At 42.0% G+C, this 6,242-nt stretch overlaps 1 non-coding gene and 1 pseudogene across 1 annotated transcript; one reads left to right on the top strand and one right to left on the bottom strand.

Annotated features, from left to right (window-relative positions):
- Positions 1-1,352: 1,352 nt before the first annotated feature.
- LOC126189129 (5S ribosomal RNA) lies at positions 1,353-1,470 on the top strand (annotated as a pseudogene).
- A 3,287-nt stretch (positions 1,471-4,757) lies between these two features.
- On the bottom strand, positions 4,758-4,832 carry Trnat-ugu (transfer RNA threonine (anticodon UGU)). The gene has a single exon. It is a non-coding gene; the product is annotated as a tRNA-Thr (tRNA).
- Between the last annotated feature and the right edge of the window lie 1,410 nt (positions 4,833-6,242).

The following is a 6,242-nucleotide window of genomic DNA, read 5'->3' as shown; positions in this document are numbered from 1 at the left end:
CCTAAGCTCCACGCATGGTCTGCCGCATGTTCCAACATCAAAGTTGTTCGCATCACAGATTTGCCGCTCATAACAAGGGAGAAAATCAGTAGTTAGTACGAAATACAGTTTTTCCGGTACCATTGTGAAAAGAATTAGAAATATGTTCATTGAATATGCGAATTGAAAAATCATCAATAAGAATGAAAAATAAAAATGGTATCCACACTGTCTTTTTTTATTTCATGAGCTTTCATCTGCCCTATATAAAAAAAACCTGATATTTGTGAACTACAGTGAGAGCAAATTTCCGTCACCTCGTGTAGTGTAAGAAATTCTGTTGGGAAATATTAATTGGTAGTATCGCCAAGGATGCTGTTCATTATCTCGATTGTCTTAAGTCAATGTTGTGCATAAACAAGGCAAAGTCGATGTCTTGCTTTGTTTCTGATTACCTCATTAAGACTAAAGAATATAAGAGTGGGATAAAGTATAAATGCGTGATGCAAGCAGTCAAATGGTTCAAATGGCTCTGAGCACTATGGGAGTCAACTGCTGTGGTCATAAGTCCCCTAGAACTTAGAACTACTTAAATCTAACTAACCTAAGGACATCACACACATCCATGCCTGAGGCAGGATTCGAACCTGCGACCGTAGCGGTCGTGCGGTTACAGACTGTAGCGCCTTTAACCTTTGGCCACTCCGGCCGGCCTGCAAGCAGTCAGATATTTATACAGTGTCATTCTTCATTAATATTTGCCTATGTAATGGGGGAATTTTTACTTGTCAACTCTTATGACTGCTTGCTTATAGCAGATACGATATTACTTTCAGTTCTTCTTCAGTGTTTGAGAGCTTTAGAGCTGCCTATTGTTAAACATATGTACATAATTTCGTCATTGTCATTCCAACAAATCTTATCGTTCTTTAATGTCTGTTAGATATCAGTCTGTTAGATATCAGTTTTGACAGCAGTTGGCTACAACAGTCAAGATTAGCTACCTTGTGTATGATAATTTTATTGAGAGTGCATATCTATGTTTCATTTTGACAGTATTACACAAACTGCTAAGAAGTACTAACAGCACAACACTGCTAGTATGAACAACTGCGGTAAAACAAAACACGACGAACAAAAACGCGACAGCGATGAGGACTACCAAAGATCATATTGATGCGCTCTTGGTTGGTGTGGCGGGGGTAGGTGTGGAGGGGGATAAATGGGCGGGGCTTGTGCAAATGTCCGGGGCTGTCGTTAACGTTTCCTGCGTGGTAGGGCTATTCACAGACGTCCAGGCGTAACTTTTTCATTTTATTGAAAATAATTATTTTATTTAAAAAATAAATTAAAGTGCTGTAATCATCATAACAGGCAACGGCCTTGCCGCAGTGGATACAACGGTTCCCGTGAGATCACTGAAGTTAAGCACTGTCGGGCGAGGTCCGTACTTGGATGGGTGACCATCCAGGCCGCCATGCGCTGTTGCCATTTTTCGGGGTGCACTCAGCCTCATGATGCCAATTGAGGAGCTACTCGATCGGATAGTAGCGGCTTCGGTCAAGGATACCAACATTAAGACCGCGAGAGCAGTGTGCTGACTCCACGCCCGTCCTATCCGCATCCCCCGCTGAGGAAGACACGGCGGTTGAATGGTCCCGATGGGCCACGTGTGACCTGTAGACGGAATGGTAATCATCGTATCGCAAGGAAACTTGGTAGATATGCTAATGCGTTAATGTGGAACCGATTTACCCTGCAAAAAAATTAGTACCGATTTTGGCCACCAGGAGAAAATCTGGTGCTGTACAGCATCTCGTCGACGTCTCCAGTGCTCATACTGAATAAACTGTTTAGGTGGCAGTTTATAATAAAAATGAACATTATGCCTTCCTTACTTATTTGACCTTTTCTGTTCCGGTCCTCTTCCTAATCCATTACGCACTGAAAAATTTCGTTACTTCTTCCTTGCATTCATACCACCAGATTTTCACCTGTTGGCCGAAGTTGGAACTAATTTTTTCGCGCGTAAATCGGTTTCATATTAACGTATGAGAATATCTGCTGCTATACGACAATTACAGCCACACCTCATCTCTGTGGGTACTTGCACTTTAATTGTAATTACTTGGTGTGAATACATCGTGTCTAGAGAAAATACATCCCCAACTGCAACTTAAACAAATGGACTATCTGAGCATCTCTCTGGGCCTGACTAAAATCTTAATGCTCTTCTATGATTTCCACACACTGCAGCCTGAGGTTCTGCACAAGCTATATGGGAGTACTAGCAATGAAGAAAAATGAATTAATGAAAGCTTGTGGCTGATCCCGCCGTACGGATATCAAGTGTGGTTCAAAAGTTGCGCGACATATAACAACTGTGTTATTTGTGCAGATACCGAAAAACCTCCAGAGTGCAAAACTGTTGGACATAGTTTTGAAATGAGGACCTTGATGTTGAATTTATATTTTTTCAGTAATCAACGACAAGACTGTTGAAATTACATTTTAAATCATGATCATAATGTAGAATTTTTCTAGTAGTCAACAACTATGTCCCAGTACACGATGCAGGAAACGGTGGAAATGGTTCTCATCAATGCTGCAGGTATGAGTCTGTGGGAAGCGGCGGAGGAGTATCACAGACGGCACCCGGATCAACCCTCCCTCCCCAAATCAAGCAACCATTGGTCGTTTACTGGAGCGGCTGAAGGAATCAGGCAACATCCATGACAAACAACAGTATGAGTGGTCACGTACTGCAACAGATCATGTAACGTCCGTCTATTACTTTTTTACTGGAAAAAACGTTTCAGTATATTTGCACTATCATCAGTATCTACTCTTATTCGGTTTTTTCCCGAGAGCATTATGTCTCACTAGGACCTGAATCCTTATAATTGCAGTGACTGTTAGCCTATATCGAATGTAAGCTATTAAAGATTATTTGCGTGAATTATTTCTGATTCCGAGCGCCTCCTTACAGTGCGCTACGCTCCACACAAACACCTTAAAAGCAATGTGATAAATGGTGTGCTAATAACGAGCTTTGCGAATAGCAAGAACTTTGCCCCGTGTGCTCATCTAGAACGGCATCCATGGACAAAACTGATTGGCCATTCTCAATAAGTCCGACTACGAACATGGACGTTACAATACGTTGCAGTATTCGGATCAGATATGAAACCGCAATGAGGGAAAATATCATAAGAAACGTTTTAAACCTCTTAACAGCTACCAATAATAGAAATTGTTTTACGTACCGGTATTTTATTTAATTAAGATGCGTGTCGGATATCGGAAACTGAAGAGGTACACCATACAAGCAGAGTTTAAATTTAACTCTTAACCTAAGCAGGTAATTACTATCAGTACCAGTAACTTGTAACGACTGCATTTGGTGCTGCCATTAGAACTAATAATGCCCATTTGTCCGCTGAAGTAATTGCCACCTACGCGGAGCAAATGAATTTCATTTTGTCCACTGTGTGGCTTTTGTTTTGTTATCGGAGTTGCGGTCATCGACGAAAATGTTACTGTGACTCACTGTTTCAAAAGCGGTGTTTTATCAACTTCGGTTACGTTTTACTAATTTTACTTCAACATTTAGCCTCTGTGTTGAAAATGAGACATTTGACTGAGACTGTTTCGTGCTTTGGTACGTCCATATATGCGTTATTGTTTTGGGGCAACTCCGGAGCATGCCTAAGACGATTAGGCAAATGTTAGTACAAAGCACTTGGAGTATGGGACAATGCAGTTTCCACCGAGTAACGCTCTTTCATCTGAAGCAAATGAGCCTTCCCTACACTTACGTTGCGAATACCTGAGTGCGAAGTTTTTACTTGCAGTTCGCAGAACGTCAAATATTACAAGAAATCTATACCTTAACGAAGTTGTGCTCTACGTCTAGACACTGACTCACTAAAAGTATTACTCGTCTCCTTTGTGCATACAAGGGCAATTGTCCATCTTTCAAATAAAACATGTTTGCACAGCCATTACTCTACTTTTAAGCAGACTACCGTGGAAATCTGCAGGAATCACAAGTTGTATTTCATCTGGACATTCACTGTGGTTATTCAAATAAGTGATTTTTCACGCAATACCTCTCCAAACTACTCTAGATTCATCTACATCGAATCTTCGAAGAATGAAGTTTGATGAGGATTGCTCACTGGGGTAGCAGGCGTCATAATGGAGTGAAATTCTAGCTCCTTGAGGAACTCACGACTACGACAGCCAACCTCTTAGCTATTCCATATCATCGCTAGAACTACGAAGACATCTGCTCAGTGGAAGATCCATCCATTCAGCAGCATATGACGTCATGAAGCTGATATTAGAGATTACATATAAGTATCAGGAAGTAACAATGTACTAAGTAAATGCACACTGTGGCATATCTAGCAATGGAACAGTAGACTTGGTAGCCAAAAGCAGTCGTCTTTGACGCAGCGAGGAACACATGAAATTACCAACTGAGAGTCTCTTAAACGTTACTAAATCACCAATGAGAAAGAAGTGGAACACATAGCAAGAGACATCCAGATACAGAGGTAAAGAGTATGCCAAATTGAACCCGATACTGATTCGTAACTTTTGGCACGCAAAAAATCAATGCATCAGACGACTCGCGAACACTATACGGCGCCTCATATTCAACCACGGCTGTCACAAGAATTGCCTGAATCGTACTGTAATTAAAATTACATATAATACCTTCAGATGCCGACGGGTGTTGACATATATCAACGGGGAGAGGTGAAAATGTGTGCCCCGACCGGGACTCGAACCCGGGATCTCTTGCTTACATGACAGACGCTCTATCCAGCTGAGCCACCGAGGGCACAGAGTATGGTGCGACTACAGGGACTATCTCGCTCACGCCTCCCGCCAGACCCACATTCTCACCTTATATGACCACACACTACATTCGTAGTGTCCCTTTCCAACACACTCGTTACTCGTGGAAGACATTCTTACCAAGTCCGGCAAGAGTTCAGGTAATATGCGTGCATCCGCACAGAAGAGGAAGGTCATGGCCGGTACTGCCAGAACTATATACTTATATGGATGTGGTGTCTGTTCTTTCGGACATGACCGAAAGAACAGACATCATATCCATATAAGTAAGCATCGTACTGGTCTAGTTGCTCCCTCACTGTGTAACATAGTGAAGAAGAAGAGGTCAGCTTTTCGGCTGCACGAACAGATACAATGCTACAAGCAACCTCCTACAATGTTTGACAGTAGTAGACATTTCTTGGGCGGGAATAACTTTTTGCCAGTGCTAGTCTGCTTTTGATGTCCTCCTTGCTCCGTAAGTCGTTGGTTATTTTGCTACCTAGGTAGCAGATTTCCTTAACTGCACCTACTTGCCGGCCGCCGTGGTCGTGCGGTTCTAGGCGCTCCAGTCCGAGCCGCGCTGCTACTACGGTCGCAGGTTCGAATCCTGCCTCCGGCGTGGGTGTGTGTGATGTCCTTAGGTTGGTTAGGTTTAAGTAGTTCTAAGTTCTAGGGGACTGATGACCACAGCAGTTGAGTCCCATAGTGCTCAGAGCCATTTCACCTACTTCGTGACCATCAATCCTGATATTAAGTTCCTCGCTGTTCTCATTTCGGCTACTTCTCGTTACTTTAGTCTTTATTCGGTTTACTCCTAATCCATATTCTGTACTCATTAGATTGTTCATTCCATTCAGCATATCATGCAATTCTTCTTCACATTCACGCAGGATAGCAGTGTCATCAGCGAATCGTATCAATGACATTATTTCACATCCAATTATAATTCCATTCTTGAGCATTTCTTTTATTTCTATCATCGCTTCTACGACGCACAGACGGAAAAATAGGGCGAAATACTACATTCATGTCTTACACCCTTTTTAATCCGAATACTTCGTTCTTGGTTGTCCACACTTGTTACTCCCTCTTGTTTCTTGTACATATTGTATATTACCCGTCTCTCCCTATACCTTACCCCCAGTTTTTCTCAGAATTTCGAGCATTTTCCAGCATTTTACATTGTCAAACACTTTTTCCAGGTCGACAAATCCTATGAACGTGTCTTGATTTTTCTTTAGTCTTGCTTCCATTATCAACCAGAACGTCAGGGCTGACTCTCTGGTGTCTTTATCCTTCCTAAAGACAAAATGATCGTCATTTAACACATCCTCAAGTTTTTTACATTATCGTGCATATTATTCTGGTCAATAACTTGGATGCGTGAGCTGTGCAGCTTGTTATGCGATAAT

Source organism: Schistocerca cancellata, chromosome 5 (assembly GCF_023864275.1).
Source record: "Schistocerca cancellata isolate TAMUIC-IGC-003103 chromosome 5, iqSchCanc2.1, whole genome shotgun sequence".
Lineage (NCBI taxonomy): Eukaryota > Metazoa > Arthropoda > Insecta > Orthoptera > Acrididae > Schistocerca > Schistocerca cancellata.
The sequence above is the reverse complement of the archived record's forward strand: the minus strand, read 5'-3'. Positions and strand labels throughout refer to the sequence as shown.